The 9,958-nt window shown below is 33.7% G+C and overlaps 1 non-coding gene and 1 pseudogene across 1 annotated transcript; both read right to left on the minus strand.

Moving 5' to 3' along the window:
• Positions 1–7,237: 7,237 nt before the first annotated feature.
• Positions 7,238–7,599, minus strand: LOC132515671 (large ribosomal subunit protein mL52-like; annotated as a pseudogene).
• A 431-nt stretch (positions 7,600–8,030) lies between these two features.
• Positions 8,031–8,103, minus strand: TRNAG-UCC (transfer RNA glycine (anticodon UCC)). The gene has a single exon. It is a non-coding gene; the product is annotated as a tRNA-Gly (tRNA).
• Positions 8,104–9,958: the final 1,855 nt, after the last annotated feature.

The raw sequence follows: 9,958 nt of genomic DNA on the forward strand, positions 1-9,958 counted from the left end.
ATGAGTCATTCATTTTTTTTTTCTTTTCTTTGAAGATTGTTTTGACTATTCTGGGTAACTTGAATATCCATAAATAATTTTGGATCAACTTGCTGATTTAGGCAACTGGGATTTTGTTAAGGATTGCCTAGAATCTGTAAATATATTTGGGGATTCTTGACATTTTAACAATATTAAGTCTTTCAATTCATGAACATGGGATGTCTTTCCATTTATTCAGGTCTGTAATTTCTGGCAAAGATAATTTTTAGTTTACAGTGTATGCATCTTGCATGTCCTTTGTAGACTACATTCCTAAGTATTTTATTCTTTTAGATGCTGCTGCAAATAATTTTTTCTTAATTTCATTTTTAATTCTTTATTGCTTATGCATAGATATATACTTGAGTTCTATATACTGACTTTGTATTCCATAAATTTGCTCAACTCACATCTTGGTTCTCATAGTATTTCATTGTATTCTCTGGGATTTTCTGTGAACAAAAGCATGTCAACTGCAAATAGAGATAGTTTTACTTTTTCCTTTACAATCTGTATGACTTTTGTTTCACTTTTTAATCTGATTTTTCTGCTTAGAATTGCCACTAAAATATACAGTAGAAGTGACAAGAACAGAAATCCTTGTCTTGTTCCTAATCTCAGGGTGGAAAACAATAAGTTTTTCCTCATTAATTATGACGCTAGCTGTGAGTCTTTTTATAGATGGTCTATATCAGATTGAGGAAATTCTCTTCAATTCATATTGTATTGAGTTTTATTTTTAATCATGAAAAAGTGTTGGACTTTTTCAAGTCTTTTGTTCTAATCTATTAAGCTGATCATACATTTTCCTTTATGGTATATTACATTGATTGATTTTCAAATAGTGAACTCCTTAAATTCCTAGGAAAAACCCTACATATTTGTCTTTATACACTATGTCAGACAGTCAACATAGATTTATAATTATTGTTTTATCCAGTTTTCTTTCAAATAAGAGAATAAAAGGGTTACAAAATACATTTATACTATTGTCTGTATTTATCCATGTAGTTACCATTATTTAAGCAATCTTTATTTCTTCATGTAGATTTGTATCACTGTTTAGTAGCCTTTAATTTCAGCCTGAAGAACTCCCTGAGTATTTCTTGTAGGACAGGGCTGCTAGCAACAAATTTTATCAGTTTTATTTATCTTGGAATGTCTTAATAGCTCCGTTATTTTTTGAAGTGTTTTGCTAGATATACAATATCTTGTTGAAAATCTTTTTCTTAACCACATTTGAAAGATCCCATTTTCTTGTCTTCTGACCTCCATGGTTTCTGAAGAGCAGTCAAATGTTAATCTTACTGAAGATCCCTTGTATGTGATAAATTGTTTGTCTTTCACTGTTTTCAAGATTTTCTTTGACTTTTGTCAGCTTCGCTATGATGTATCTAGGTGTGAATCTTTTTTGTGTTTGTTCTTCTTGGAGTCGCTGAGCTTCTTGGAAGTGTAGATTAATTTTCATTCTTACTTCAAATGATTTTCTACCTTTTTCACTTTCTTCTCTCATTCTCTGGCTTCCTTTGTGCATATGCTGATTTGGTCACCAGGGTCCCACAGTCACTGAGGCTCTATTTTTCTCCTTTCATTTTCCTTCTGTTCATGAGAATGGATAATCTATAGTGACATTTCTTTAAGTACACTGATTCTTCTTCTAGCTCAAATCTATTGTTGAGCTTTTCTAATATTGTTATTACACATATTCTACCTTTTACTTTCAGAATGAACTTCCATTTGGTGCTTTTACATTATTTCTCTTTGTTGGTGTTAAATATTTGATGAGACATAATTGTCATTTGTCCTTTATTTAATCACAGTTTCTTTTAGTTCTTTAAATATACATATACAGCTGATTTAAAATTTTTGTTCATTAGTTCTAATATCTGGTCCTGCTCAGAGATATATTTTTCTGGCTAATTTTTTCCCAAGTTGTTGCATACTTTTGTATTTATTTTCATGTCTCATAATTTTTTGTTGAAAAGTTGGCTTTTTACATGATATATTGTAACAAAGATTGGGTTTACCAAGGTCCTCATTCTTCCATTCCAGAATTTAGTCATTAGGAAGATTTTGACTTCTAGAATTCTCAAACATCTTTGGCTTCTTGTAATTGGCCCATTTAGGAAATAACTGGGCACAATTTACAGCTCTCCAAAAGAATATCGTCCTTAGATGTTGATAGAAGAGTTCCTCTCAGAAAACAGATCCAGGATCTATTTGAAGAACATTTTCCTCTGCCAGGTTGGAGTCTCCATTTTTCCTGTGCAGTAGGATTACATCTTTGCTACCAATGAGTGACTATTGTGTCTTCATTCTTCTCTTATCTAGTCTGAGTATTAATTGTGATTTTTCAGTCTCCGCCCTATGATGGTTTGGATAGAGGTAGGGTAATTTGCTTGACTTGTAGTTTATGGACTATGAAAACATGAAGAAACACATCTGTACCTGATAGAGAAAACTGTCACACAGAGACCCTGAACTTGCAGGTAGAAAAGGGATGTAGCTTCAGGCCTTCTCTCTTGGGAAGGGGCTAAGTATATCATATCCCTTGAAAAAAGAAAAAATGAATGTAAACAAATTTCTTCTGGCCAGAGTTTGGACTGTGGCGAGGATTGCTAAGTGTTAGCCAAAACACATTCCCGTTTCTTATTAGTATGGAGGTTTCTGGGAAGTAATTGCTTAGCTTTTTTCAAAAAGCTACATTTCAAGCACCCCCCACACCTCACCTCAGCCTCATACCACCAACCTCTCTATCTTCTTACAATAAGTATGGTCATGTTACTTGTTATTACCAATAAAATGGAAGCAGATATTTTGTGTTACTTCCAGGACAAGGCTATAAAAAACAGAATTTCTTCTTCCTCAATTTATTTCCCATTTCACTATATGGTTTAAGAGGTTTCTGAGACTCTAGGTTTGGTGATGATAGAAAATGGAAGGAAGCTGGGTCTCTGAATCAAAAGGTGGAAGAGAGACGCCCCCTAACATAAATACCCTTCTTGAACTGTCAGAGTGAGATAAACTTCTATGTGTTTGAGCCATTAGTTTTTTGTGGTATATTTGTTATAGAAATTGAGCTTGCTATCATTAAATCTTTCTTTATTATACCTGCTGAAACACATGAGTAAATAAAAGACAACTTCTTTGAATGGGGGGTAAATCCATGTTTTACCGTATCTCCTCGTTTGTGCATATTCAGAAACCTATCCAACCTATGTATGAATATATATTGGACATCCGGTTTTATAAGTGGTTACGATTTCTACATTTCCATATGTAAGGGTGATATCTAGTAACAGCAAGAAACAGTTACATGACCGTTGTAAGGGCACATTTTTTTCCCTCTAGCAGTCATTTTAATAAATACATCCACTAAATAATATTGGCATTATCCAACTTATTTGTGATATCCTTGTTACCTAAATTGCATAATATAAAGACAAAAGTGTGACTACACACACACACAAAAGGAAACATGCACATTATTTTGAATGTATGTCTGTATCCATTACCATGATTTGTTAAGCCAAATGTAAAATGATATCATCAGTAACTGAAGTCATGTCTTTATGACAGTAGACAAGCAATTAGATGAATTCTGGGTTTGTGTCTATCTAATCTATAAGTCATAGCATATACTACTTAACTTTTAAATATAAATGTGGCATTATTCAATCTAAAATCTATATTTTCTTTTTTCAAGTGTTATGTTTATAACATAAAGTGTTGAAAAGGACATGGTGTGGTCCTAAAAATGGAAATGTATTGAAAATTGTATAGATAATAATGAATAAGCTTATAACTTTAGTTGTTTATTGTTCAGCTAAAGGATATTCTTCCTCTTGGCAGAATCAGAAAATACACAGCAGCTCAGGATCCACTAAATATAATTTTTTTGATTTTATAGGTTCATATATAATTTTCTATTTATGCATAGTCAATATTTTGAAAAAAAAGGTTAAAGGAAAAATAGTGATGATGCCTTGTTATATTTTAGGAAATATTTAAATGAAAATGCTATATTTTCATAATTTAGTGTTTTGCCCCAAATTGCTTATGATCGTATGCTTTTATCAATATTACATCTTAAAGTTTCATCTTGATTACTAACCTATAGCATTTGATTTTTCATATTTTATAAATGTATACATATATATATATATATTTCCCTCTGAGGATATGTCTTAATTATGTAGATGATATACAGAAAGGCCGTTTGTCATCAAGACTAGCTACTTCCAGTTAGCACTGATATCAATTTTTGTTTGCCATTCTCTGTTCCCTTATATCATTCCAGTACATACATGACTGAACCTAGCACTTTATAAAATGTCAGAATCTCTTGGGGTAGAGCATGTATTTATTATAAGGTAAGCAAGTATATATCAATTTGTCTCCTATCTCCATTATACCACAGAAGTTACTGTACTTTGGTCAAGGTCACCTGTGATGTCCACTTTTCACATTAAATGGACATATCAGGTCATCTCACTAAACTATCAGCACTTTTAGCAACAGTTCACATCTTCCTGCTTATTGAAACACTCTCTGTACTCAGCACCTAAGCTTTCATTTCACCCATATCCAAGGATTTTTCTTTCTTCTGGACTTTGGATTCCCTGTGTACTCTTCCTCAGATAGGAAGACACTTTTTCAGCTGTAATCCATGGTTATTATCTTGGAGCCCTGTTGATGTGGTGGTTAAGGTATGAGGCAAGAGAAGTGTTCTATAGTCTGCTGATTAAATCTAAGCCTTTTAGTGACCATTGTAAGTGCTTCTCTAATGGTAGTATAGTTTTTCTTCACTCTGCTCCCTATTCAATTTCCTGGCTACAGCATTTCCAATCTACTTTCTTGAATTGCTAAGCCCTGTAAAGCGTTGCCTTCCTCCCTCCCCTGCTGTCTCACCTAAGGTGAGACAGGAAGTAGGAGGTAGCTGGAGTGGAGAGGAATTCCCTTTCCTCTGGTGGAATTAGGTTCCAGAATTGTGCTCTAGTGAAATATTTATCCCTCGAATAATGAAGTGGACTCTGGGTGTATTTCACAAGGATCTCTTCCCTTCCCTCTGCCATAGCCACAAAGTGATCTTAGGAATCCTCACCCAAAACATTGGTGTAAAAGTATGAAGGGATTTGAGATGGGGCTCAGCAGTTTCTCGGTCTTACATTAGTGGACACTCAGTCTGCAACAATTCATCAAAATTATCGTTCAAGTGTTCTATGATTTTATGGCTCCAGTGCCTACTGCTCCATGCTAGTACATTTCAGTTGCTCTATCTCTCCTGGTGTGCCTTTCTCTGTAGATGTTGGAGTGGTCACTTACATTACAACCTGCATTCTCAAATGAGAACAATAAGTCATTAATTTTCAATTTGTCCCACTTCCTCTTGTTGTAAGGATGGAAGTGGAATCTTCTAAGATCTTCTAAGCTCTTCAGCTGTTAGATCTAAAATCAGTAGTCTGGATTTAAGATAGTTTGTGGAACAAACTATTGTGGAATCAATCCTTCTAACTTAGATTTTCCTCAATACACTTTCCCCTTGTGTCTTGAAATGAACGAATTCTTTTCATCTTTCAGGTATCAACTTTAAATCTCACTACAGTATGCAGCTCTCCTTGTTATTCTATCTAAAACAACTCCTTCACTCTCATCTTTATCTGTTACAACATTCTTTCAGCACTTGTGGAAAGCTTGAATGCTTTTTTAAAAATTCTGTATTCTCTTGTAGAATAAAAATTGTTGAGGGGAAGAACTATGCCTAGGTCTTTTCACCCATCTATTTTCAATATTTAGTATAATTTGTTACTTAATATTTTATGAGTAAATAAGTATCTTATTCACACAAATGTATATTTTCATAGAATAAATAATTCACGTTATTTATTAAAATATATAAGACCAGTCTATGTGTTCAGATATCTTTTAGACGGTTTTTAATGAAGTCATGACTATTTTCATGAAAATATTCAGGAAACATTGATGAAATACTTGAAATTATTTATAATCAACTTTATTTTTGTCTGAAAACCAAAGGTTTTCAAATATTTTTTGGAAGCCTCTTGTATGTACTATGATGCCTCAGCACCTAGCACTTATTTAAAAAATGGCCTTCCCTCATCAAAGATAATACAATTATCTCATTATTTCTCTCTTCTTAAATTCTTAATCTTAATATTTATGACATGTAGTGTAAGTATCTGCTATAAGTAATTTTTTAGAATACATTTATTTCCTGGCTCTCACTTTGATTTTACCCAGATTAGAGAAATATGTTATTACTATTTTTTGCCATGAATCCTTTGTTTTTTTTGAAATATAGTTGATGTACAGAATTATATAAGTTACAGGTGTATAACAGAGTGATGTCACAATTTTTAAGTTTATACTTTATTTATAGTTATTGTAAATATGGGCTATATTCCCTGTGTTGTACAATATATCCTTGTAGCTTATTTTATACATAATAGTTTGTACCTCTTAATCCATTACCCCTATCTAGCCCCTCCTCCCACTAGTTTGTTCTCTATATCTGTGAGTCTGCTTCTTTTTGGTTATATTAACTAGTTTTTTTGTAGATTCCGCATAGAAGTAACGGCATACAGTATTTGTCTTTCTCTGTCTGACTTATTTTATTGATACTTAGCTTAATGCCCTCCAAGTCCACCCAGTTGTTGCAAATGGCAAAATTTCATTGTTTTTTATAGCTGAATAGTGGTCCATTGTATGGAATATATCTTTATCCATTCATCTGTTGATGGATGCTTAGGTTGATTCCGTATCTTGGCAGTTGTAAATAATGCTGCTTTGAACACTGAGGTACATGTATCTTTCCAAATTTGTGTTTTTGTTTTTTTCAGATATATACTCAAGAGTGGAATTGCTGGGTCATATGGTAGTTCTATTATTAGGTTATTATTATTTTTAATTTTATACAATATAACTTGAGCAAGCATCTAAGATTTTGGATTTGCCATAAATAGGCTCAAAGTGCCATTAAATAACTTTATATAATAACAAAAAAAAAGAAATACTTTCATATAGTTATTCATCTCTGATGAATTACCAGACAACAGTATGGAGTGGAGCCCCCAGCCAACTCATAATGTCATGTCAACTGAGCAATAAATAAATTTAAATTGTTTTATCCTTGTGAGAATTCAGGGTTGCTTGGTTTTGTTTTGTTTGTTTTTCTGGGGGAGGCAGGAGTTGCTTTTTATTGACTTGGTCATGGGTTCTGCAGTAGGGCACCTTTGGGTTTAAGAGCATTCTGCTGCTTCCCTTCTTCTTCCTGCAACTTCTGCTGCCTGAGCTGCCATGCTTGTAATCCAGCATCCATTTCCAGTGACAGCAGTACAACTCATCTTGTAACTTTTTACCTTTGGCCTTTTCTTCGAAGCTGGCCTTTCATTGGAGGAGGCCATCCCTGTAAGACCAGTCTGGGAGCTCCGCAAGGAGCCTGTAGCCAGAGGGGTTGGCAGCAAGGCCCTGCTGGACTCACCACCGACTGCTCACCCGACCTGTGACGCCACAGTGCAGGCTCCAGCCACTAGAGAGCAGTAAACGCAAAGCAGCCATGCTGAGGCACAGGAAGGGTTGCTTGGTTTTACAGCAAAATCAAGCTTTACCAGACTGATACAACAGGATTCCAAAGGAAAAATAGCACTTAACCTTACATTTAACATTTGTGATATACCAGTAAACAATTTTTTTTCATTTTTATAATTGTTGCTTCCTTGGTTGTTTTATTGGAACCCACTTAATGATTGTCAATTTATTTATACAGTTGAATAACCCTGCCATAAACAATACATAATTTTAAACATGAGAGCATGTCATGATTAAGGATTGGGATTAAAACATATTCAGGAATTTACAGCAATTCACACAGGACTAATGGAATATCGAGGACATGGCCACCTGAATGATATAAACTATACTTCTTTTTATACATTATTCTTTTTCTTTTTCAAAGATTTTTTTTGGCCACGTGGCTTGTGGGATGTTAGTTCCCTGACCAGGGATGGAACCCAGGTCCCCTGCAGTGGAAGTGCAGAGTCCTAACCACTGGACCACCAGGGAGTTCCCTTTACTGTTTACATTATTCTTTTACACTTTTAAATTTTAAGTTCCATGAGGCCTATATCCCCTTATTAAAGGAATTGACTAGGTAGTATTAACTGTATTGTAATTTCAGGGACAACAATTATTAGAATTTTTTAGTGAAATTATGATAAGAACTGTAATTTCCAATAAATACATAGTAATTGTCTTTTTTCTTAACAAACATCATGTAAAAAACATTCACCAAATTTATACAGACTTTTATACAGTCACACACATTTGCCAAGGGGAATAAAAAACAGTTTAAAATTATTTGATTTAAAAGCTTCTTTGAGTTATTTCCATTGTGCCTAAATTTTCAGATGGAAATGCACAAATTAAATGACAGGATGTTTGGTTTGCTTAATATTAACTCTGAATGAATGTTTCCGAATGGTTCTGAGTAAATTATATTTTCCACGTAATGGCCTGATAATAAGTGAAGTGCTTTTTACCCCAGTCTTGCTAAATATATATGCTATTTTCCTTGTCTTAACACTATCACTGAATTACTGTTGTTCTTTTCTCTTTCTTCCTCTTTTTCTTTTATCTCCTTTCTTTCCTTCTTTCTCTCTTTTCTTTTTCATTCTTATTTTTTGTTGTCATTTCACTTGGCATATCTTCTTGCATAGCCTGTGGAATTAAAATTATCTCAGTGAACACAATGTGCTGACTTAGATATAGACCATGCCTTTAAAAATGTTCTATTTGCAATAGGCTAGAAATAGAATAGAGGTTTCATGCAGATCAGAAACTGTGGTGAAAATCAATAGCTATCTAACTTTAGCAGGTGACTTCCTCTTTCAAAGAACTAATGAATGTTATCTGATGTACTGGAGCAGTCTGCTGCTCAATGAGGCTGAAGAACAGATGTGCAATATGTGTGTCTAGGGTAAAATTCAATGATGCAGCTGTGTATTTGGCTAAGGTTCATCTGAACATTCTTAGTCACTTTTGAATAGTCTTGAGTAGGATCCCTAACTGCTTTGGGGCAGTAGTAAAGGAACTTAAAAAAAAAAAAAAAGATTTATGACACTGCTTACTTGGCTGTATCTTTAATTTTATAAATTTTATGCCATCAAATTCTTAGTGTTTTCCTGAAATTACCTTATGTCTAGAATATACATCTATAAATCTGTATCTATCTATATGTATCCAAGTATGTATGTATCTACCTAGCTCTGCAGTTGTAGTCTACATTATGATGAAAGTTTGATTCAAATAATACAGCAATGGAATGTGGGTCCTATAGTACTTAGAAACAGTCTCTTGGTAATGGCCTGTAGGTGTTAGGCAATCAAACACTATAATCATGATTAGTTGCTAACCAACTAGCAAAGGGAGCCCCAGATGCATTTAAATACAAATTTCAGCTCAGCACAATACACAAATTGAAAGCTCTCTTCTTTTTTATTAGTATTTCTATTAAAATAACTTATTGTGCCTGTCTAAAGACATTAAGAACCTTCAAGGGTACAAAAACAAGTTATAGTCCCATTATATAGAACATTTGTGTATTTTAAGATCTTTATCTTGCTAAATGAACTCTGCTATTTGCCTGCCCTGATAAGGAAAGAAGGGTTATATGGAGAAGTAGATTGAAAAAATGAGGGAAAAAAATCTTAATTATTTACTTCTCCAGGCTCTGAAACCAAACAGAAGCGTTTCCCTTCTCAAAGGAAGGATCATAGAATGGACCCATTTCAGACATAAAAATAACAGAATTTCTCTTCAGTCATCATCCAGCACCATATTGGACCCTTTAGGAATGTGAATATAGAACTCTATATTATTATGGAAATCTCAAATTCTTGGTTTAGACAGGGGGAAAGAA

Source organism: Lagenorhynchus albirostris, chromosome 2 (assembly GCF_949774975.1).
Source record: "Lagenorhynchus albirostris chromosome 2, mLagAlb1.1, whole genome shotgun sequence".
Classification (NCBI taxonomy): domain Eukaryota; kingdom Metazoa; phylum Chordata; class Mammalia; order Artiodactyla; family Delphinidae; genus Lagenorhynchus; species Lagenorhynchus albirostris.